Source organism: Hyla sarda, unplaced genomic scaffold (genome assembly GCF_029499605.1).
Source record: "Hyla sarda isolate aHylSar1 unplaced genomic scaffold, aHylSar1.hap1 scaffold_142, whole genome shotgun sequence".
NCBI lineage: Eukaryota > Metazoa > Chordata > Amphibia > Anura > Hylidae > Hyla > Hyla sarda.
In genome coordinates this window covers 426,976-451,150 of record NW_026608050.1, presented here as the reverse complement: position 1 = coordinate 451,150, position 24,175 = coordinate 426,976, and the positions used below count along the sequence as shown (strand labels likewise).

At 46.2% G+C, this 24,175-nt stretch overlaps 10 non-coding genes and 1 pseudogene across 10 annotated transcripts; all 11 read right to left on the bottom strand.

Moving 5' to 3' along the window:
• Positions 1-1,486: 1,486 nt before the first annotated feature.
• Positions 1,487-1,677, bottom strand: LOC130307226 (U2 spliceosomal RNA). The gene has a single exon (XR_008856435.1). It is a non-coding gene; the product is annotated as a U2 spliceosomal RNA (small nuclear RNA).
• A 2,078-nt stretch (positions 1,678-3,755) lies between these two features.
• On the bottom strand, positions 3,756-3,946 carry LOC130307181 (U2 spliceosomal RNA). The gene has a single exon (XR_008856392.1). It is a non-coding gene; the product is annotated as a U2 spliceosomal RNA (small nuclear RNA).
• A 2,083-nt stretch (positions 3,947-6,029) lies between these two features.
• Positions 6,030-6,220, bottom strand: LOC130307180 (U2 spliceosomal RNA). Its single transcript, XR_008856391.1, has one exon. It is a non-coding gene; the product is annotated as a U2 spliceosomal RNA (small nuclear RNA).
• A 2,088-nt stretch (positions 6,221-8,308) lies between these two features.
• LOC130307179 (U2 spliceosomal RNA) lies at positions 8,309-8,499 on the bottom strand. Its single transcript, XR_008856390.1, has one exon. It is a non-coding gene; the product is annotated as a U2 spliceosomal RNA (small nuclear RNA).
• A 2,094-nt stretch (positions 8,500-10,593) lies between these two features.
• Positions 10,594-10,784, bottom strand: LOC130307178 (U2 spliceosomal RNA). Its single transcript, XR_008856389.1, has one exon. It is a non-coding gene; the product is annotated as a U2 spliceosomal RNA (small nuclear RNA).
• A 2,068-nt stretch (positions 10,785-12,852) lies between these two features.
• LOC130307176 (U2 spliceosomal RNA) lies at positions 12,853-13,043 on the bottom strand. Its single transcript, XR_008856387.1, has one exon. It is a non-coding gene; the product is annotated as a U2 spliceosomal RNA (small nuclear RNA).
• A 2,092-nt stretch (positions 13,044-15,135) lies between these two features.
• LOC130307175 (U2 spliceosomal RNA) lies at positions 15,136-15,326 on the bottom strand. Its single transcript, XR_008856386.1, has one exon. It is a non-coding gene; the product is annotated as a U2 spliceosomal RNA (small nuclear RNA).
• Positions 15,327-17,399: 2,073 nt separating this feature from the next.
• Positions 17,400-17,590, bottom strand: LOC130307174 (U2 spliceosomal RNA). The gene has a single exon (XR_008856385.1). It is a non-coding gene; the product is annotated as a U2 spliceosomal RNA (small nuclear RNA).
• Positions 17,591-19,661: 2,071 nt separating this feature from the next.
• LOC130307251 (U2 spliceosomal RNA) lies at positions 19,662-19,844 on the bottom strand. Its single transcript, XR_008856455.1, has one exon. It is a non-coding gene; the product is annotated as a U2 spliceosomal RNA (small nuclear RNA).
• Positions 19,845-20,541: 697 nt separating this feature from the next.
• On the bottom strand, positions 20,542-20,701 carry LOC130307262 (U2 spliceosomal RNA; annotated as a pseudogene).
• A 2,086-nt stretch (positions 20,702-22,787) lies between these two features.
• On the bottom strand, positions 22,788-22,978 carry LOC130307173 (U2 spliceosomal RNA). The gene has a single exon (XR_008856384.1). It is a non-coding gene; the product is annotated as a U2 spliceosomal RNA (small nuclear RNA).
• Between the last annotated feature and the right edge of the window lie 1,197 nt (positions 22,979-24,175).

Sequence of the window (24,175 nt, the reverse complement as noted above, 5' to 3'; positions counted from 1 at the left end):
AGTGACATCATAGCACTGTAGTTCTGAGGGTTCTAGATGGATGCAACAATCTCCTGTTGCTTCTATGAAGGCCATAATAGACGACATCACCAAACAGCTCCATAGTCACATACACAGCAAAGGAGAGATGTTGTTTACACCTAGTGATGTCAGTGGTATTGAGTGACATCACAGCACAGTGCTAAGGCTCCTGGGCCTGGACACAGCAGCGGCTGCAATATCTCAACGGAGAATACGTTTATATATATGTGTGTGTGTGCGCGTATATATATATATATATATATATATATATATATATATATATATATATATATTTCTCCGCCGAAATCACTTTTAAACCCATTTCCACCTTTTTTTCCCTTCTCTTCCTCTTACTTTTTTTTCACGTTTTTTTACGTTTTTCTCCTTTTCGCCTCTTTTCTGGGCGTATTATTCTTCTTTTTCTTCTTTTTTTTCGTCTAATGCATACCCCATCAGTGCAGCAATGCTTATTCAATACCGCCAGCAGATGGAGACACTGGGGGATAATTTTCTAAGGATTTATACTGATTTTTCCTGTCTGAATTTGTCGCACAGAAAGTTGCAGGCCAAATATGTGTGACATTTCTGCGACTTTAGCTTCTAGAGCATTTTTACAACATTATACATAGGTGCTGAATACATAAAAAGCGACTGTTCAGCGACAGACAAGTCGCATCGGCTGAAAGTAGGCCAGAATGTCAGTCCATGTTGGAGCAGGTTTAGATACAGTCTAAAGTATAGATCTCAAAGTCTGTGCACAGAATTTAGCAAGGGCCTCGCACCTTCTGATGCATCAGGTAGGTGCACAATAGCATAGCCTAACCCTCTGTACTTTGGTCTATATTGATGCGGGACATAGACAGCCAGCTGATGACCAATCCATTAGTGCAATGGATGGCTGGAAGCATTTGTCTTTGCCTTTGCAATACCACAGAAGCAATGCATGGTCAATGTACAGCAATGACACACCTGTGTGAACAGCCAGGAGACCCCCCCCCCCCCCCCCCCATGTTATGTTACATAGTTACATAGTTAGTACGGTCGAAAAAAGACATATGTCCATCAAGTTCAACCAGGGAATTAAGGGGTAGGGGTGTGGCGCGATATTGGGGAAGGGATGAGATTTTATATTTCTTCATAAGCATTAATCTTATTTTGTCAATTAGGAACATTCAGCACCCACCCGCTATCAAGGCAGCTGCCTATCATGTCATGCCCTACCTGCACAGGTGTGCTGGCTACTCAAATGATCCAATTAAGGAGGCCATTTAGTCAGCAGCAGCAGAAGTCCTGTGCCTGGACGCTCCAACAGCGGCCAGACACAAGCAGAAGCAGCAGAAGCAGCAGCAGCAGCACCACCTTTTGTTTTTTGGCTGCAGCAGCAAGGCCCACAGGGCTGGCTAGCTGGCTAGCCAGCAAGCAGGTAGCAATGAAATTAGGAATCTTTCTTTTTAACCCTGTAAGGGGGTGGTGCACTGTACCCGAAGATACTGCCATATCGGGTCAATGCATAGGACGACGGAAGCAAGCTTCGAAATCGGCCCCCGTTCTCAAAAATCCATTTAATATATGGTCCCCAGATAGGGGACGTATCAGATATTAAACTGATAAGAACAGATACTACACTTGATCTTAGCCAAAAGGCCGAGAAGCGATAACCGTGAAAGGGGCGGGCCCAACAAGGTCCCCTTCATGGGCACTATCACTGCTTGCTGTCAGGGAGGCTGCCAGACAATTTTCCATGCACACTCTGGGCTGGGGGGCAGTCAACCACCAGTACACACAGCAGAACCTAAACCCATACCATTATTGCTAAGCAGCAAGACAGGGGCCCATTGCACTCCCACGGGGCCTTTTTAAATGCAATCCATAACCCGGATTTGCCAGGAACCCTTCTTACTCCTCCTACTTGCATGTGACACTGGGCTTAGGATCTGCATAGGAAACACACACACAAGCACACACCTACCTTTGTTGCCTGCAGATGCCTCCTTGGCTGTCCCCAAACGGTATCAAACCAACACCCACGGGAAGCTGTAAGCATAGAGGACATGCCTGCACCCCATTGGACTTACCTGTGTGGGTTAAATCCGGGTTATTTGACAACCTATGGCGGTGATGGTTCTGCTCAGGCAGAGCAGTGCTGATGCTCCTCATAAAGCTGTCCCTGCTGTGAAGGTTCTAGGTGACATCACAAATCCCTATGGTTACATACACAACAAAGCTGGGTTGTTGTTGTTTACACTCTGCAAGGCCTGTGGAAGTGAGTGACATCATAGCACTGTAGTTCTGAGGGTTCTAGATGGATGCAACAATCTCCTGTTGCTTCTATGAAGGCCATAATAGACGACATCACCAAACAGCTCCATAGTCACATACACAGCAAAGGAGAGATGTTGTTTACACCTAGTGATGTCAGTGGTATTGAGTGACATCACAGCACAGTGCTAAGGCTCCTGGGCCTGGACACAGCAGCGGCTGCAATATCTCAACGGAGAATACGTTTATATATATGTGTGTGTGTGCGCGTATATATATATATATATATATATATATATATATATTTCTCCGCCGAAATCACTTTTAAACCCATTTCCACCTTTTTTTCCCTTCTCTTCCTCTTACTTTTTTTTCACGTTTTTTTACGTTTTTCTCCTTTTCGCCTCTTTTCTGGGCGTATTATTCTTCTTTTTCTTCTTTTTTTTCGTCTAATGCATACCCCATCAGTGCAGCAATGCTTATTCAATACCGCCAGCAGATGGAGACACTGGGGGATAATTTTCTAAGGATTTATACTGATTTTTCCTGTCTGAATTTGTCGCACAGAAAGTTGCAGGCCAAATATGTGTGACATTTCTGCGACTTTAGCTTCTAGAGCATTTTTACAACATTATACATAGGTGCTGAATACATAAAAAGCGACTGTTCAGCGACAGACAAGTCGCATCGGCTGAAAGTAGGCCAGAATGTCAGTCCATGTTGGAGCAGGTTTAGATACAGTCTAAAGTATAGATCTCAAAGTCTGTGCACAGAATTTAGCAAGGGCCTCGCACCTTCTGATGCATCAGGTAGGTGCACAATAGCATAGCCTAACCCTCTGTACTTTGGTCTATATTGATGCGGGACATAGACAGCCAGCTGATGACCAATCCATTAGTGCAATGGATGGCTGGAAGCATTTGTCTTTGCCTTTGCAATACCACAGAAGCAATGCATGGTCAATGTACAGCAATGACACACCTGTGTGAACAGCCAGGAGACCCCCCCCCCCCCCCCCATGTTATGTTACATAGTTACATAGTTAGTACGGTCGAAAAAAGACATATGTCCATCAAGTTCAACCAGGGAATTAAGGGGTAGGGGTGTGGCGCGATATTGGGGAAGGGATGAGATTTTATATTTCTTCATAAGCATTAATCTTATTTTGTCAATTAGGAACATTCAGCACCCACCCGCTATCAAGGCAGCTGCCTATCATGTCATGCCCTACCTGCACAGGTGTGCTGGCTACTCAAATGATCCAATTAAGGAGGCCATTTAGTCAGCAGCAGCAGAAGTCCTGTGCCTGGACGCTCCAACAGCGGCCAGACACAAGCAGAAGCAGCAGAAGCAGCAGCAGCAGCACCACCTTTTGTTTTTTGGCTGCAGCAGCAAGGCCCACAGGGCTGGCTAGCTGGCTAGCCAGCAAGCAGGTAGCAATGAAAGTAGGAATCTTTCTTTTTAACCCTGTAAGGGGGTGGTGCACTGTACCCGAAGATACTGCCATATCGGGTCAATGCATAGGGCGACGGAAGCAAGCTTCGAAATCGGCCCCCGTTCTCAAAAATCCATTTAATATATGGTCCCCAGATAGGGGACGTATCAGATATTAAACTGATAAGAACAGATACTACACTTGATCTTAGCCAAAAGGCCGAGAAGCGATAACCGTGAAAGGGGCGGGCCCAACAAGGTCCCCTTCATGGGCACTATCACTGCTTGCTGTCAGGGAGGCTGCCAGACAATTTTCCATGCACACTCTGGGCTGGGGGGCAGTCAACCACCAGTACACACAGCAGAACCTAAACCCATACCATTATTGCTAAGCAGCAAGACAGGGGCCCATTGCACTCCCACGGGGCCTTTTTAAATGCAATCCATAACCCGGATTTGCCAGGAACCCTTCTTACTCCTCCTACTTGCATGTGACACTGGGCTTAGGATCTGCATAGGAAACACACACACAAGCACACACCTACCTTTGTTGCCTGCAGATGCCTCCTTGGCTGTCCCCAAACGGTATCAAACCAACACCCACGGGAAGCTGTAAGCATAGAGGACATGCCTGCACCCCATTGGACTTACCTGTGTGGGTTAAATCCGGGTTATTTGACAACCTATGGCGGTGATGGTTCTGCTCAGGCAGAGCAGTGCTGATGCTCCTCATAAAGCTGTCGCTGCTGTGAAGGTTCTAGGTGACATCACAAATCCCTATGGTTACATACACAACAAAGCTGGGTTGTTGTTGTTTACACTCTGCAAGGCCTGTGGAAGTGAGTGACATCATAGCACTGTAGTTCTGAGGGTTCTAGATGGATGCAACAATCTCCTGTTGCTTCTATGAAGGCCATAATAGACGACATCACCAAACAGCTCCATAGTCACATACACAGCAAAGGAGAGATGTTGTTTACACCTAGTGATGTCAGTGGTATTGAGTGACATCACAGCACAGTGCTAAGGCTCCTGGGCCTGGACACAGCAGCGGCTGCAATATCTCAACGGAGAATACGTTTATATATATGTGTGTGTGTGCGCGTATATATATATATATATATATATATATATATATATATATATTTCTCCGCCGAAATCACTTTTAAACCCATTTCCACCTTTTTTTCCCTTCTCTTCCTCTTACTTTTTTTTCACGTTTTTTTAAGTTTTTCTCCTTTTCGCCTCTTTTCTGGGCGTATTATTCTTCTTTTTCTTCTTTTTTTTCGTCTAATGCATACCCCATCAGTGCAGCAATGCTTATTCAATACCGCCAGCAGATGGAGACACTGGGGGATAATTTTCTAAGGATTTATACTGATTTTTCCTGTCTGAATTTGTCGCACAGAAAGTTGCAGGCCAAATATGTGTGACATTTCTGCGACTTTAGCTTCTAGAGCATTTTTACAACATTATACATAGGTGCTGAATACATAAAAAGCGACTGTTCAGCGACAGACAAGTCGCATCGGCTGAAAGTAGGCCAGAATGTCAGTCCATGTTGGAGCAGGTTTAGATACAGTCTAAAGTATAGATCTCAAAGTCTGTGGACAGAATTTAGCAAGGGCCTCGCACCTTCTGATGCATCAGGTAGGTGCACAATAGCATAGCCTAACCCTCTGTACTTTGGTCTATATTGATGCGGGACATAGACAGCCAGCTGATGACCAATCCATTAGTGCAATGGATGGCTGGAAGCATTTGTCTTTGCCTTTGCAATACCACAGAAGCAATGCATGGTCAATGTACAGCAATGACACACCTGTGTGAACAGCCAGGAGACCCCCCCCCCCCCCCCATGTTATGTTACATAGTTACATAGTTAGTACGGTCGAAAAAAGACATATGTCCATCAAGTTCAACCAGGGAATTAAGGGGTAGGGGTGTGGCGCGATATTGGGGAAGGGATGAGATTTTATATTTCTTCATAAGCATTAATCTTATTTTGTCAATTAGGAACATTCAGCACCCACCCGCTATCAAGGCAGCTGCCTATCATGTCATGCCCTACCTGCACAGGTGTGCTGGCTACTCAAATGATCCAATTAAGGAGGCCATTTAGTCAGCAGCAGCAGAAGTCCTGTGCCTGGACGCTCCAACAGCGGCCAGACACAAGCAGAAGCAGCAGAAGCAGCAGCAGCAGCACCACCTTTTGTTTTTTGGCTGCAGCAGCAAGGCCCACAGGGCTGGCTAGCTGGCTAGCCAGCAAGCAGGTAGCAATGAAAGTAGGAATCTTTCTTTTTAACCCTGTAAGGGGGTGGTGCACTGTACCCGAAGATACTGCCATATCGGGTCAATGCATAGGGCGACGGAAGCAAGCTTCGAAATCGGCCCCCGTTCTCAAAAATCCATTTAATATATGGTCCCCAGATAGGGGACGTATCAGATATTAAACTGATAAGAACAGATACTACACTTGATCTTAGCCAAAAGGCCGAGAAGCGATAACCGTGAAAGGGGCGGGCCCAACAAGGTCCCCTTCATGGGCACTATCACTGCTTGCTGTCAGGGAGGCTGCCAGACAATTTTCCATGCACACTCTGGGCTGGGGGGCAGTCAACCACCAGTACACACAGCAGAACCTAAACCCATACCATTATTGCTAAGCAGCAAGACAGGGGCCCATTGCACTCCCACGGGGCCTTTTTAAATGCAATCCATAACCCGGATTTGCCAGGAACCCTTCTTACTCCTCCTACTTGCATGTGACACTGGGCTTAGGATCTGCATAGGAAACACACACACAAGCACACACCTACCTTTGTTGCCTGCAGATGCCTCCTTGGCTGTCCCCAAACGGTATCAAACCAACACCCACGGGAAGCTGTAAGCATAGAGGACATGCCTGCACCCCATTGGACTTACCTGTGTGGGTTAAATCCGGGTTATTTGACAACCTATGGCGGTGATGGTTCTGCTCAGGCAGAGCAGTGCTGATGCTCCTCATAAAGCTGTCGCTGCTGTGAAGGTTCTAGGTGACATCACAAATCCCTATGGTTACATACACAACAAAGCTGGGTTGTTGTTGTTTACACTCTGCAAGGCCTGTGGAAGTGAGTGACATCATAGCACTGTAGTTCTGAGGGTTCTAGATGGATGCAACAATCTCCTGTTGCTTCTATGAAGGCCATAATAGACGACATCACCAAACAGCTCCATAGTCACATACACAGCAAAGGAGAGATGTTGTTTACACCTAGTGATGTCAGTGGTATTGAGTGACATCACAGCACAGTGCTAAGGCTCCTGGGCCTGGACACAGCAGCGGCTGCAATATCTCAACGGAGAATACGTTTATATATATGTGTGTGTGTGCGCGTATATATATATATATATATATATATATATATATATATATATATATTTCTCCGCCGAAATCACTTTTAAACCCATTTCCACCTTTTTTTTCCCTTCTCTTCCTCTTACTTTTTTTTCACGTTTTTTTTACGTTTTTCTCCTTTTCGCCTCTTTTCTGGGCGTATTATTCTTCTTTTTCTTCTTTTTTTTCGTCTAATGCATACCCCATCAGTGCAGCAATGCTTATTCAATACCGCCAGCAGATGGAGACACTGGGGGATAATTTTCTAAGGATTTATACTGATTTTTCCTGTCTGAATTTGTCGCACAGAAAGTTGCAGGCCAAATATGTGTGACATTTCTGCGACTTTAGCTTCTAGAGCATTTTTACAACATTATACATAGGTGCTGAATACATAAAAAGCGACTGTTCAGCGACAGACAAGTCGCATCGGCTGAAAGTAGGCCAGAATGTCAGTCCATGTTGGAGCAGGTTTAGATACAGTCTAAAGTATAGATCTCAAAGTCTGTGCACAGAATTTAGCAAGGGCCTCGCACCTTCTGATGCATCAGATAGGTGCACAATAGCATAGCCTAACCCTCTGTACTTTGGTCTATATTGATGCGGGACATAGACAGCCAGCTGATGACCAATCCATTAGTGCAATGGATGGCTGGAAGCATTTGTCTTTGCCTTTGCAATACCACAGAAGCAATGCATGGTCAATGTACAGCAATGACACACCTGTGTGAACAGCCAGGAGACCCCCCCCCCCCCCCATGTTATGTTACATAGTTACATAGTTAGTACGGTCGAAAAAAGACATATGTCCATCAAGTTCAACCAGGGAATTAAGGGGTAGGGGTGTGGCGCGATATTGGGGAAGGGATGAGATTTTATATTTCTTCATAAGCATTAATCTTATTTTGTCAATTAGGAACATTCAGCACCCACCCGCTATCAAGGCAGCTGCCTATCATGTCATGCCCTACCTGCACAGGTGTGCTGGCTACTCAAATTATCCAATTAAGGAGGCCATTTAGTCAGCAGCAGCAGAAGTCCTGTGCCTGGACGCTCCAACAGCGGCCAGACACAAGCAGAAGCAGCAGAAGCAGCAGCAGCAGCACCACCTTTTGTTTTTTGGCTGCAGCAGCAAGGCCCACAGGGCTGGCTAGCTGGCTAGCCAGCAAGCAGGTAGCAATGAAAGTAGGAATCTTTCTTTTTAACCCTGTAAGGGGGTGGTGCACTGTACCCGAAGATACTGCCATATCGGGTCAATGCATAGGGCGACGGAAGCAAGCTTCGAAATCGGCCCCCGTTCTCAAAAATCCATTTAATATATGGTCCCCAGATAGGGGACGTATCAGATATTAAACTGATAAGAACAGATACTACACTTGATCTTAGCCAAAAGGCCGAGAAGCGATAACCGTGAAAGGGGCGGGCCCAACAAGGTCCCCTTCATGGGCACTATCACTGCTTGCTGTCAGGGAGGCTGCCAGACAATTTTCCATGCACACTCTGGGCTGGGGGGCAGTCAACCACCAGTACACACAGCAGAACCTAAACCCATACCATTATTGCTAAGCAGCAAGACAGGGGCCCATTGCACTCCCACGGGGCCTTTTTAAATGCAATCCATAACCCGGATTTGCCAGGAACCCTTCTTACTCCTCCTACTTGCATGTGACACTGGGCTTAGGATCTGCATAGGAAACACACACACAAGCACACACCTACCTTTGTTGCCTGCAGATGCCTCCTTGGCTGTTCCCAAACGGTATCAAACCAACACCCACGGGAAGCTGTAAGCATAGAGGACATGCCTGCACCCCATTGGACTTACCTGTGTGGGTTAAATCCGGGTTATTTGACAACCTATGGCGGTGATGGTTCTGCTCAGGCAGAGCAGTGCTGATGCTCCTCATAAAGCTGTCGCTGCTGTGAAGGTTCTAGGTGACATCACAAATCCCTATGGTTACATACACAACAAAGCTGGGTTGTTGTTGTTTACACTCTGCAAGGCCTGTGGAAGTGAGTGACATCATAGCACTGTAGTTCTGAGGGTTCTAGATGGATGCAACAATCTCCTGTTGCTTCTATGAAGGCCATAATAGACGACATCACCAAACAGCTCCATAGTCACATACACAGCAAAGGAGAGATGTTGTTTACACCTAGTGATGTCAGTGGTATTGAGTGACATCACAGCACAGTGCTAAGGCTCCTGGGCCTGGACACAGCAGCGGCTGCAATATCTCAACGGAGAATACGTTTATATATATGTGTGTGTGTGCGCGTATATACATATATATATATATATATATATATATATATATATATATATATATATTTCTCCGCCGAAATCACTTTTAAACCCATTTCCACCTTTTTTTCCCTTCTCTTCCTCTTACTTTTTTTTCACGTTTTTTTACGTTTTTCTCCTTTTCGCCTCTTTTCTGGGCGTATTATTCTTCTTTTTCTTCTTTTTTTTCGTCTAATGCATACCCCATCAGTGCAGCAATGCTTATTCAATACCGCCAGCAGATGGAGACACTGGGGGATAATTTTCTAAGGATTTATACTGATTTTTCCTGTCTGAATTTGTCGCACAGAAAGTTGCAGGCCAAATATGTGTGACATTTCTGCGACTTTAGCTTCTAGAGCATTTTTACAACATTATACATAGGTGCTGAATACATAAAAAGCGACTGTTCAGCGACAGACAAGTCGCATCGGCTGAAAGTAGGCCAGAATGTCAGTCCATGTTGGAGCAGGTTTAGATACAGTCTAAAGTATAGATCTCAAAGTCTGTGCACAGAATTTAGCAAGGGCCTCGCACCTTCTGATGCATCAGGTAGGTGCACAATAGCATAGCCTAACCCTCTGTACTTTGGTCTATATTGATGCGGGACATAGACAGCCAGCTGATGACCAATCCATTAGTGCAATGGATGGCTGGAAGCATTTGTCTTTGCCTTTGCAATACCACAGAAGCAATGCATGGTCAATGTACAGCAATGACACACCTGTGTGAACAGCCAGGAGACCCCCCCCCCCCCCCATGTTATGTTACATAGTTACATAGTTAGTACGGTCGAAAAAAGACATATGTCCATCAAGTTCAACCAGGGAATTAAGGGGTAGGGGTGTGGCGCGATATTGGGGAAGGGATGAGATTTTATATTTCTTCATAAGCATTAATCTTATTTTGTCAATTAGGAACATTCAGCACCCACCCGCTATCAAGGCAGCTGCCTATCATGTCATGCCCTACCTGCACAGGTGTGCTGGCTACTCAAATGATCCAATTAAGGAGGCCATTTAGTCAGCAGCAGCAGAAGTCCTGTGCCTGGACGCTCCAACAGCGGCCAGACACAAGCAGAAGCAGCAGAAGCAGCAGCAGCAGCACCACCTTTTGTTTTTTGGCTGCAGCAGCAAGGCCCACAGGGCTGGCTAGCTGGCTAGCCAGCAAGCAGGTAGCAATGAAAGTAGGAATCTTTCTTTTTAACCCTGTAAGGGGGTGGTGCACTGTACCCGAAGATACTGCCATATCGGGTCAATGCATAGGGCGACGGAAGCAAGCTTCGAAATCGGCCCCCGTTCTCAAAAATCCATTTAATATATGGTCCCCAGATAGGGGACGTATCAGATATTAAACTGATAAGAACAGATACTACACTTGATCTTAGCCAAAAGGCCGAGAAGCGATAACCGTGAAAGGGGCGGGCCCAACAAGGTCCCCTTCATGGGCACTATCACTGCTTGCTGTCAGGGAGGCTGCCAGACAATTTTCCATGCACACTCTGGGCTGGGGGGCAGTCAACCACCAGTACACACAGCAGAACCTAAACCCATACCATTATTGCTAAGCAGCAAGACAGGGGCCCATTGCACTCCCACGGGGCCTTTTTAAATGCAATCCATAACCCGGATTTGCCAGGAACCCTTCTTACTCCTCCTACTTGCATGTGACACTGGGCTTAGGATCTGCATAGGAAACACACACACAAGCACACACCTACCTTTGTTGCCTGCAGATGCCTCCTTGGCTGTCCCCAAACGGTATCAAACCAACACCCACGGGAAGCTGTAAGCATAGAGGACATGCCTGCACCCCATTGGACTTACCTGTGTGGGTTAAATCCGGGTTATTTGACAACCTATGGCGGTGATGGTTCTGCTCAGGCAGAGCAGTGCTGATGCTCCTCATAAAGCTGTCGCTGCTGTGAAGGTTCTAGGTGACATCACAAATCCCTATGGTTACATACACAACAAAGCTGGGTTGTTGTTGTTTACACTCTGCAAGGCCTGTGGAAGTGAGTGACATCATAGCACTGTAGTTCTGAGGGTTCTAGATGGATGCAACAATCTCCTGTTGCTTCTATGAAGGCCATAATAGACGACATCACCAAACAGCTCCATAGTCACATACACAGCAAAGGAGAGATGTTGTTTACACCTAGTGATGTCAGTGGTATTGAGTGACATCACAGCACAGTGCTAAGGCTCCTGGGCCTGGACACAGCAGCGGCTGCAATATCTCAACGGAGAATACGTTTATATATATGTGTGTGTGTGCGCGTATATATATATATATATATATATATATTTCTCCGCCGAAATCACTTTTAAACCCATTTCCACCTTTTTTTCCCTTCTCTTCCTCTTACTTTTTTTTCACGTTTTTTTACGTTTTTCTCCTTTTCGCCTCTTTTCTGGGCGTATTATTCTTCTTTTTCTTCTTTTTTTTCGTCTAATGCATACCCCATCAGTGCAGCAATGCTTATTCAATACCGCCAGCAGATGGAGACACTGGGGGATAATTTTCTAAGGATTTATACTGATTTTTCCTGTCTGAATTTGTCGCACAGAAAGTTGCAGGCCAAATATGTGTGACATTTCTGCGACTTTAGCTTCTAGAGCATTTTTACAACATTATACATAGGTGCTGAATACATAAAAAGCGACTGTTCAGCGACAGACAAGTCGCATCGGCTGAAAGTAGGCCAGAATGTCAGTCCATGTTGGAGCAGGTTTAGATACAGTCTAAAGTATAGATCTCAAAGTCTGTGCACAGAATTTAGCAAGGGCCTCGCACCTTCTGATGCATCAGGTAGGTGCACAATAGCATAGCCTAACCCTCTGTACTTTGGTCTATATTGATGCGGGACATAGACAGCCAGCTGATGACCAATCCATTAGTGCAATGGATGGCTGGAAGCATTTGTCTTTGCCTTTGCAATACCACAGAAGCAATGCATGGTCAATGTACAGCAATGACACACCTGTGTGAACAGCCAGGAGACCCCCCCCCCCCCCCATGTTATGTTACATAGTTACATAGTTAGTACGGTCGAAAAAAGACATATGTCCATCAAGTTCAACCAGGGAATTAAGGGGTAGGGGTGTGGCGCGATATTGGGGAAGGGATGAGATTTTATATTTCTTCATAAGCATTAATCTTATTTTGTCAATTAGGAACATTCAGCACCCACCCGCTATCAAGGCAGCTGCCTATCATGTCATGCCCTACCTGCACAGGTGTGCTGGCTACTCAAATGATCCAATTAAGGAGGCCATTTAGTCAGCAGCAGCAGAAGTCCTGTGCCTGGACGCTCCAACAGCGGCCAGACACAAGCAGAAGCAGCAGAAGCAGCAGCAGCAGCACCACCTTTTGTTTTTTGGCTGCAGCAGCAAGGCCCACAGGGCTGGCTAGCTGGCTAGCCAGCAAGCAGGTAGCAATGAAAGTAGGAATCTTTCTTTTTAACCCTGTAAGGGGGTGGTGCACTGTACCCGAAGATACTGCCATATCGGGTCAATGCATAGGGCGACGGAAGCAAGCTTCGAAATCGGCCCCCGTTCTCAAAAATCCATTTAATATATGGTCCCCAGATAGGGGACGTATCAGATATTAAACTGATAAGAACAGATACTACACTTGATCTTAGCCAAAAGGCCGAGAAGCGATAACCGTGAAAGGGGCGGGCCCAACAAGGTCCCCTTCATGGGCACTATCACTGCTTGCTGTCAGGGAGGCTGCCAGACAATTTTCCATGCACACTCTGGGCTGGGGGGCAGTCAACCACCAGTACACACAGCAGAACCTAAACCCATACCATTATTGCTAAGCAGCAAGACAGGGGCCCATTGCACTCCCACGGGGCCTTTTTAAATGCAATCCATAACCCGGATTTGCCAGGAACCCTTCTTACTCCTCCTACTTGCATGTGACACTGGGCTTAGGATCTGCATAGGAAACACACACACAAGCACACACCTACCTTTGTTGCCTGCAGATGCCTCCTTGGCTGTCCCCAAACGGTATCAAACCAACACCCACGGGAAGCTGTAAGCATAGAGGACATGCCTGCACCCCATTGGACTTACCTGTGTGGGTTAAATCCGGGTTATTTGACAACCTATGGCGGTGATGGTTCTGCTCAGGCAGAGCAGTGCTGATGCTCCTCATAAAGCTGTCGCTGCTGTGAAGGTTCTAGGTGACATCACAAATCCCTATGGTTACATACACAACAAAGCTGGGTTGTTGTTGTTTACACTCTGCAAGGCCTGTGGAAGTGAGTGACATCATAGCACTGTAGTTCTGAGGGTTCTAGATGGATGCAACAATCTCCTGTTGCTTCTATGAAGGCCATAATAGACGACATCACCAAACAGCTCCATAGTCACATACACAGCAAAGGAGAGATGTTGTTTACACCTAGTGATGTCAGTGGTATTGAGTGACATCACAGCACAGTGCTAAGGCTCCTGGGCCTGGACACAGCAGCGGCTGCAATATCTCAACGGAGAATACGTTTATATATATGTGTGTGTGTGCGCGTATATATATATATATATATATATATATATATATATATATATATATATATATTTCTCCGCCGAAATCACTTTTAAACCCATTTCCACCTTTTTTTCCCTTCTCTTCCTCTTACTTTTTTTTCACGTTTTTTTACGTTTTTCTCCTTTTCGCCTCTTTTCTGGGCGTATTATTCTTCTTTTTCTTCTTTTTTTTCGTCTAATGCATACCCCATCAGTGCAGCAATGCTTATTCAATACCGCCAGCAGATGGAGACACTGGGGGATAATTTTCTAAGGATTTATACTGATTTTTCCTGTCTGAATTTGTCGCACAGAAAGTTGCAGGCCAAATATGTGTGACATTTCTGCGACTTTAGCTTCTAGAGCATTTTTACAACATTATACATAGGTGCTGAATACATAAAAAGCGACTGTTCAGCGACAGACAAGTCGCATCGGCTGAAAGTAGGCCAGAATGTCAGTCCATGTTGGAGCAGGTTTAGATACAGTCTAAAGTATAGATCTCAAAGTCTGTGCACAGAATTTAGCAAGGGCCTCGCACCTTCTGATGCATCAGGTAGGTGCACAATAGCATAGCCTAACCCTCTGTACTTTGGTCTATATTGATGCGGGACATAGACAGCCAGCTGATGACCAATCCATTAGTGCAATGGATGGCTGGAAGCATTTGTCTTTGCCTTTGCAATACCACAGAAGCAATGCATGGTCAATGTACAGCAATGACACACCTGTGTGAACAGCCAGGAGACCCCCCCCCCCCCCCATGTTATGTTACATAGTTACATAGTTAGTACGGTCGAAAAAAGACATATGTCCATCAAGTTCAACCAGGGAATTAAGGGGTAGGGGTGTGGCGCGATATTGGGGAAGGGATGAGATTTTATATTTCTTCATAAGCATTAATCTTATTTTGTCAATTAGGAACATTCAGCACCCACCCGCTATCAAGGCAGCTGCCTATCATGTCATGCCCTACCTGCACAGGTGTGCTGGCTACTCAAATGATCCAATTAAGGAGGCCATTTAGTCAGCAGCAGCAGAAGTCCTGTGCCTGGACGCTCCAACAGCGGCCAGACACAAGCAGAAGCAGCAGAAGCAGCAGCAGCAGCACCACCTTTTGTTTTTTGGCTGCAGCAGCAAGGCCCACAGGGCTGGCTAGCTGGCTAGCCAGCAAGCAGGTAGCAATGAAAGTAGGAATCTTTCTTTTTAACCCTGTAAGGGGGTGGTGCACTGTACCCGAAGATACTGCCATATCGGGTCAATGCATAGGGCGACGGAAGCAAGCTTCGAAATCGGCCCCCGTTCTCAAAAATCCATTTAATATATGGTCCCCAGATAGGGGACGTATCAGATATTAAACTGATAAGAACAGATACTACACTTGATCTTAGCCAAAAGGCCGAGAAGCGATAACCGTGAAAGGGGCGGGCCCAACAAGGTCCCCTTCATGGGCACTATCACTGCTTGCTGTCAGGGAGGCTGCCAGACAATTTTCCATGCACACTCTGGGCTGGGGGGCAGTCAACCACCAGTACACACAGCAGAACCTAAACCCATACCATTATTGCTAAGCAGCAAGACAGGGGCCCATTGCACTCCCACGGGGCCTTTTTAAATGCAATCCATAACCCGGATTTGCCAGGAACCCTTCTTACTCCTCCTACTTGCATGTGACACTGGGCTTAGGATCTGCATAGGAAACACACACACAAGCACACACCTACCTTTGTTGCCTGCAGATGCCTCCTTGGCTGTCCCCAAACGGTATCAAACCAACACCCACGGGAAGCTGTAAGCATAGAGGACATGCCTGCACCCCATTGGACTTACCTGTGTGGGTTAAATCCGGGTTATTTGACAACCTATGGCGGTGATGGTTCTGCTCAGGCAGAGCAGTGCTGATGCTCCTCATAAAGCTGTCGCTGCTGTGAAGGTTCTAGGTGACATCACAAATCCCTATGGTTACATACACAACAAAGCTGGGTTGTTGTTGTTTACACTCTGCAAGGCCTGTGGAAGTGAGTGACATCATAGCACTGTAGTTCTGAGGGTTCTAGATGGATGCAACAATCTCCTGTTGCTTCTATGAAGGCCATAATAGACGACATCACCAAACAGCTCCATAGTCACATACACAGCAAAGGAGAGATGTTGTTTACACCTAGTGATGTCAGTGGTATTGAGTGACATCACAGCACAGTGCTAAGGCTCCTGGGCCTGGACACAGCAGCGGCTGCAATATCTCAACGGAGAATACGTTTATATATATGTGTGTGTGTGCGCGTATATATATATATATATATATATATATATATTTCTCCGCCGAAATCACTTTTAAACCCATTTCCACCTTTTTTTCCCTTCTCTTCCTCTTACTTTTTTTTCACGTTTTTTTACGTTTTTCTCCTTTTCGCCTCTTTTCTGGGCGTATTATTCTTCTTTTTCTTCTTTTTTTTCGTCTAATGCATACCCCATCAGTGCAGCAATGCTTATTCAATACCGCCAGCAGATGGAGACACTGGGGGATAGTTTTCTAAGGATTTATACTGATTTTTCCTGTCTGAATTTGTCGCACAGAAAGTTGCAGGCCAAATATGTGTGACATTTCTGCGACTTTAGCTTCTAGAGCATTTTTACAACATTATACATAGGTGCTGAATACATAAAAAGCGACTGTTCAGCGACAGACAAGTCGCATCGGCTGAAAGTAGGCCAGAATGTCAGTCCATGTTGGAGCAGGTTTAGATACAGTCTAAAGTATAGATCTCAAAGTCTGTGCACAGAATTTAGCAAGGGCCTCGCACCTTCTGATGCATCAGGTAGGTGCACAATAGCATAGCCTAACCCTCTGTACTTTGGTCTATATTGATGCGGGACATAGACAGCCAGCTGATGACCAATCCATTAGTGCAATGGATGGCTGGAAGCATTTGTCTTTGCCTTTGCAATACCACAGAAGCAATGCATGGTCAATGTACAGCAATGACACACCTGTGTGAACAGCCAGGAGACCCCCCCCCCCCCCCCATGTTATGTTACATAGTTACATAGTTAGTACGGTCGAAAAAAGACATATGTCCATCAAGTTCAACCAGGGAATTAAGGGGTAGGGGTGTGGCGCGATATTGGGGAAGGGATGAGATTTTATATTTCTTCATAAGCATTAATCTTATTTTGTCAATTAGGAACATTCAGCACCCACCCGCTATCAAGGCAGCTGCCTATCATGTCATGCCCTACCTGCACAGGTGTGCTGGCTACTCAAATGATCCAATTAAGGAGGCCATTTAGTCAGCAGCAGCAGAAGTCCTGTGCCTGGACGCTCCAACAGCGGCCAGACAAAAGCAGAAGCAGCAGAAGCAGCAGCAGCAGCACCACCTTTTGTTTTTTGGCTGCAGCAGCAAGGCCCACAGGGCTGGCTAGCTGGCTAGCCAGCAAGCAGGTAGCAATGAAAGTAGGAATCTTTCTTTTTAACCCTGTAAGGGGGTGGTGCACTGTACCCGAAGATACTGCCATATCGGGTCAATGCATAGGGCGACGGAAGCAAGCTTCGAAATCGGCCCCCGTTCTCAAAAATCCATTTAATATATGGTCCCCAGATAGGGGACGTATCAGATATTAAACTGATAAGAACAGATACTACACTTGATCTTAGCCAAAAGGCCGAGAAGCGATAACCGTGAAAGGGGCGGGCCCAACAAGGTCCCCTTCATGGGCACTATCACTGCTTGCTGTCAGGGAGGCTGCCAGACAATTTTCCATGCACACTCTGGGCTGGGGGGCAGTCAACCACCAGTACACACAGCAGAACCTAAACCCATACCATTATTGCTAAGCAGCAAGACAGGGGCCCATTGCACTCCCACGGGGCCTTTTTAAATGCAATCCATAACCCGGATTTGCCAGGAACCCTTCTTACTCCTCCTACTTGCATGTGACACTGGGCTTAGGATCTGCATAGGAAACACACACACAAGCACACACCTACCTTTGTTGCCTGCAGATGCCTCCTTGGCTGTCCCCAAACGGTATCAAACCAACACCCACGGGAAGCTGTAAGCATAGAGGACATGCCTGCACCCCATTGGACTTACCTGTGTGGGTTAAATCCGGGTTATTTGACAACCTATGGCGGTGATGGTTCTGCTCAGGCAGAGCAGTGCTGATGCTCCTCATAAAGCTGTCGCTGCTGTGAAGGTTCTAGGTGACATCACAAATCCCTATGGTTACATACACAACAAAGCTGGGTTGTTGTTGTTTACACTCTGCAAGGCCTGTGGAAGTGAGTGACATCATAGCACTGTAGTTCTGAGGGTTCAAGATGGATGCAACAATCTCCTGTTGCTTCTATGAAGGCCGTAATAGACGACATCACCAAACAGCTCCATAGTCACATACACAGCAAAGGAGAGATGTTGTTTACACCTAGTGATGTCAGTGGTATTGAGTGACATCACAGCACAGTGCTAAGGCTCCTGGGCCTGGACACAGCAGCGGCTGCAATATCTCAACGGAGAATACGTTTATATCTATGTGTGTGTGTGCGCATATATATATATATATATATATATATATTTCTCCGCCGAAATCACTTTTAAACCCATTTCCACCTTTTTTTCCCTTCTCTTCCTCTTACTTTTTTTTCACGTTTTTTTACGTTTTTCTCCTTTTCGCCTCTTTTCTGGGCGTATTATTCTTCTTTTTCTTCTTTTTTTTCGTCTAATGCATACCCCATCAGTGCAGCAATGCTTATTCAATACCGCCAGCAGATGGAGACACTGGGGGATAATTTTCTAAGGATTTATACTGATTTTTCCTGTCTGAATTTGTCGCACAGAAAGTTGCAGGCCAAATATGTGTGACATTTCTGCGACTTTAGCTTCTAGAGCATTTTTACAACATTATACATAGGTGCTGAATACATAAAAAGCGACTGTTCAGCGACAGACAAGTCGCATCGGCTGAAAGTAGGCCAGAATGTCAGTCCATGTTGGAGCAGGTTTAGATACAGTCTAAAGCATAGATCTCAAAGTCTGTGCACAGAATTTAGCAAGGGCCTCGCACCTTCTGATGCATCAGGTAGGTGCACAATAGCATAGCCTAACCCTCTGTACTTTGGTCTATATTGATGCGGGACATAGACAGCCAGCTGATGACCAATCCATTAGTGCAATGGATGGCTGGAAGCATTTGTCTTTGCCTTTGCAATACCACAGAAGCAATGCATGGTCAATGTACAGCAATGACACACCTGTGTGAACAGCCAGGAGACCCCCCCCCCCCATGTTATGTTACATAGTTACATAGTTAGTACGGTCGAAAAAAGACATATGTCCATCAAGTTCAACCAGGGAATTAAGGGGTAGGGGTGTGGCGCGATATTGGGGAAGGGATGAGATTTTATATTTCTTCATAAGCATTAATCTTATTTTGTCAATTAGGAACATTCAGCACCCACCCGCTATCAAGGCAGCTGCCTATCATGTCATGCCCTACCTGCACAGGTGTGCTGGCTACTCAAATGATCCAATTAAGGAGGCCATTTAGTCAGCAGCAGCAGAAGTCCTGTGCCTGGACGCTCCAACAGGGGCCAGACACAAGCAGAAGCAGAAGCAGCAGAAGCAGCAGCAGCACCACCTTTTGTTTTTTGGCTGCAGCAGCAGCAAGGCCCACAGGGCTGGCTAGCTGGCTAGCCAGCAAGCAGGTAGCAATGAAAGTAGGAATCTTTCTTTTTAACCCTGTAAGGGGGTGGTGCACTGTACCCGAAGATACTGCCATATCGGGTCAATGCATAGGGCGACGGAAGCAAGCTTCGAAATCGGCCCCCGTTCTCAAAAATCCATTTAATATATGGTCCCCAGATAGGGGACGTATCAGATATTAAACTGATAAGAACAGATTTTTTTTTTTTTTTTTATCTAAAGCCGAGGAACGTGCTTTCGATTCACCCAAAGTGCAAGAAAAAGTGCAAACGTGTTACACTAAAAAAAAACGTGCACAAAGGATGCGGTCTATCGCAAGCCCTTCTCCGATAGGAGAGAGGCCCCCCAACAAACCTTACCCTTCGCCTCCGGACCAAAAGGTACCTGCGAGGTTCCAGGTTCGATGTCCCTTTTCGCCAAAGCTACTAGGGGACCACAAATGCTCCCGGCATCCCCCTTGGCGTTGGCCAAGGTATCTGCCCGCAGAGCCGATTACGGTAGGTACCCTGCCAAAGCAGGGGTACCCGGGGTGTTTGCAGGGAGGTGCGGAACCTAATGGCCACACACACCTCCCCTAGACCGCCAGGAGGGACACCCAGAAGGGCTACCGCATCCTGACAAATCCTGTGAACACACAACACGCAAAAAGTGACACAGTGAGACAAAAAAAATAAATAAATAAGTGAATGTGTGCAGATATACTGCCCGGACATCCGGCCGGATCTATAAAAATTTCTCTGATCCTAGCCAGAAGGCCGGGAATCAAGAGGTGAGTGCCACAAGGTGAAGAGATTATGGTGCCCGTGCTTCAACTCAGTGAGCCTATTCTCCCAGTGAGTTTCGGCACCTCGGGGTCACCACTCCCCGAGGCACAAAAGTACCTCGGCTCTAGACCCTCTCAGCCTCATGGCGAGACCCGGAGGGAACAGGTCACATCGGGGCAGCCGTCGAGCTGATTCCTCAGAACCAGCCCCGGAAAGCCCTGGTACACCTGCATCCTCCATGCAGCACCCATCCCCACCAGCATGAAAACTGATAAGAACAGATACTACACTTGATCTTAGCCAAAAGGCCGAGAAGCGATAACCGTGAAAGGGGCGGGCCCAACAAGGTCCCCTTCATGGGCACTATCACTGCTTGCTGTCAGGGAGGCTGCCAGACAATTTTCCATGCACACTCTGGGCTGGGGGGCAGTCAACCACCAGTACACACAGCAGAACCTAAACCCATACCATTATTGCTAAGCAGCAAGACAGGGGCCCATTGCACTCCCACGGGGCCTTTTTAAATGCAATCCATAACCCGGATTTGCCAGGAACCCTTCTTACTCCTCCTACTTGCATGTGACACTGGGCTTAGGATCTGCATAGGAAACACACACACAAGCACACACCTACCTTTGTTGCCTGCAGATGCCTCCTTGGCTGTCCCCAAACGGTATCAAACCAACACCCACGGGAAGCTGTAAGCATAGAGGACATGCCTGCACCCCATTGGACTTACCTGTGTGGGTTAAATCCGGGTTATTTGACAACCTATGGCGGTGATGGTTCTGCTCAGGCAGAGCAGTGCTGATGCTCCTCATAAAGCTGTCGCTGCTGTGAAGGTTCTAGGTGACATCACAAATCCCTATGGTTACATACACAACAAAGCTGGGTTGTTGTTGTTTACACTCTGCAAGGCCTGTGGAAGTGAGTGACATCATAGCACTGTAGTTCTGAGGGTTCAAGATGGATGCAACAATCTCCTGTTGCTTCTATGAAGGCCGTAATAGACGACATCACCAAACAGCTCCATAGTCACATACACAGCAAAGGAGAGATGTTGTTTACACCTAGTGATGTCAGTGGTATTGAGTGACATCACAGCACAGTGCTAAGGCTCCTGGGCCTGGACACAGCAGCGGCTGCAATATCTCAACGGAGAATACGTTTATATATATGTGTGTGTGTGCGCGTATATATATATATATATATATATATATATATATATATATATATATATATTTCTCCGCCGAAATCACTTTTAAACCCATTTCCACCTTTTTTTCCCTTCTCTTCCTCTTACTTTTTTTTCACGTTTTTTTACGTTTTTCTCCTTTTCGCCTCTTTTCTGGGCGTATTATTCTTCTTTTTCTTCTTTTTTTTCGTCTAATGCATACCCCATCAGTGCAGCAATGCTTATTCAATACCGCCAGCAGATGGAGACACTGGGGGATAATTTTCTAAGGATTTATACTGATTTTTCCTGTCTGAATTTGTCGCACAGAAAGTTGCAGGCCAAATATGTGTGACATTTCTGCGACTTTAGCTTCTAGAGCATTTTTACAACATTATACATAGGTGCTGAATACATAAAAAGTGACTGTTCAGCGACAGACAAGTCGCATCGGCTGAAAGTAGGCCAGAATGTCAGTCCATGTTGGAGCAGGTTTAGATACAGTCTAAAGCATAGATCTCAAAGTCTGTGCACAGAATTTAGCAAGGGCCTCGCACCTTCTGATGCATCAGGTAGGTGCACAATAGCATAGCCTAACCCTCTGTACTTTGGTCTATATTGATGCGGGACATAGACAGCCAGCTGATGACCAATCCATTAGTGCAATGGATGGCTGGAAGCATTTGTCTTTGCCTTTGCAATACCACAGAAGCAATGCATGGTCAATGTACAGCAATGACACACCTGTGTGAACAGCCAGGAGACCCCCCCCCCCATGTTATGTTACATAGTTACATAGTTAGTACGGTCGAAAAAAGACATATGTCCATCAAGTTCAACCAGGGAATTAAGGGGTAGGGGTGTGGCGCGATATTGGGGAAGGGATGAGATTTTATATTTCTTCATAAGCATTAATCTTATTTTGTCAATTAGGAACATTCAGCACCCACCCGCTATCAAGGCAGCTGCCTATCATGTCATGCCCTACCTGCACAGGTGTGCTGGCTACTCAAATGATCCAATTAAGGAGGCCATTTAGTCAGCAGCAGCAGAAGTCCTGTGCCTGGACGCTCCAACAGGGGCCAGACACAAGCAGAAGCAGCAGAAGCAGCAGCAGCACCACCTTTTGTTTTTTGGCTGCAGCAGCAGCAAGGCCCACAGGGCTGGCTAGCTGGCTAGCCAGCAAGCAGGTAGCAATGAAAGTAGGAATCTTTCTTTTTAACCCTGTAAGGGGGTGGTGCACTGTACCCGAAGATACTGCCATATCGGGTCAATGCATAGGGCGACGGAAGCAAGCTTCGAAATCGGCCCCCGTTCTCAAAAATCCATTTAATATATGGTCCCCAGATAGGGGACGTATCAGATATTAAACTGATAAGAACAGATACTACACTTGATCTTAGCCAAAAGGCCGAGAAGCGATAACCGTGAAAGGGGCGGGCCCAACAAGGTCCCCTTCATGGGCACTATCACTGCTTGCTGTCAGGGAGGCTGCCAGACAATTTTCCATGCACACTCTGGGCTGGGGGGCAGTCAACCACCAGTACACACAGCAGAACCTAAACCCATACCATTATTGCTAAGCAGCAAGACAGGGGCCCATTGCACTCCCACGGGGCCTTTTTAAATGCAATCCATAACCCGGATTTGCCAGGAACCCTTCTTACTCCTCCTACTTGCATGTGACACTGGGCTTAGGATCTGCATAGGAAACACACACACAAGCACACACCTACCTTTGTTGCCTGCAGATGCCTCCTTGGCTGTCCCCAAACGGTATCAAACCAACACCCACGGGAAGCTGTAAGCATAGAGGACATGCCTGCACCCCATTGGACTTACCTGTGTGGGTTAAATCCGGGTTATTTGACAACCTATGGCGGTGATGGTTCTGCTCAGGCAGAGCAGTGCTGATGCTCCTCATAAAGCTGTCGCTGCTGTGAAGGTTCTAGGTGACATCACAAATCCCTATGGTTACATACACAACAAAGCTGGGTTGTTGTTGTTTACACTCTGCAAGGCCTGTGGAAGTGAGTGACATCATAGCACTGTAGTTCTGAGGGTTCAAGATGGATGCAACAATCTCCTGTTGCTTCTATGAAGGCCGTAATAGACGACATCACCAAACAGCTCCATAGTCACATACACAGCAAAGGAGAGATGTTGTTTACACCTAGTGATGTCAGTGGTATTGAGTGACATCACAGCACAGTGCTAAGGCTCCTGGGCCTGGACACAGCAGCGGCTGCAATATCTCAACGGAGAATACGTTTATATATATGTGTGTGTGTGCGCGTATATATATATATATATATATATATATATATATATATATATTTCTCCGCCGAAATCACTTTTAAACCCATTTCCACCTTTTTTTCCCTTCTCTTCCTCTTACTTTTTTTTCACGTTTTTTTACGTTTTTCTCCTTTTCGCCTCTTTTCTGGGCGTATTATTCTTCTTTTTCTTCTTTTTTTTCGTCTAATGCATACCCCATCAGTGCAGCAATGCTTATTCAATACCGCCAGCAGATGGAGACACTGGGGGATAATTTTCTAAGGATTTATACTGATTTTTCCTGTCTGAATTTGTCGCACAGAAAGTTGCAGGCCAAATATGT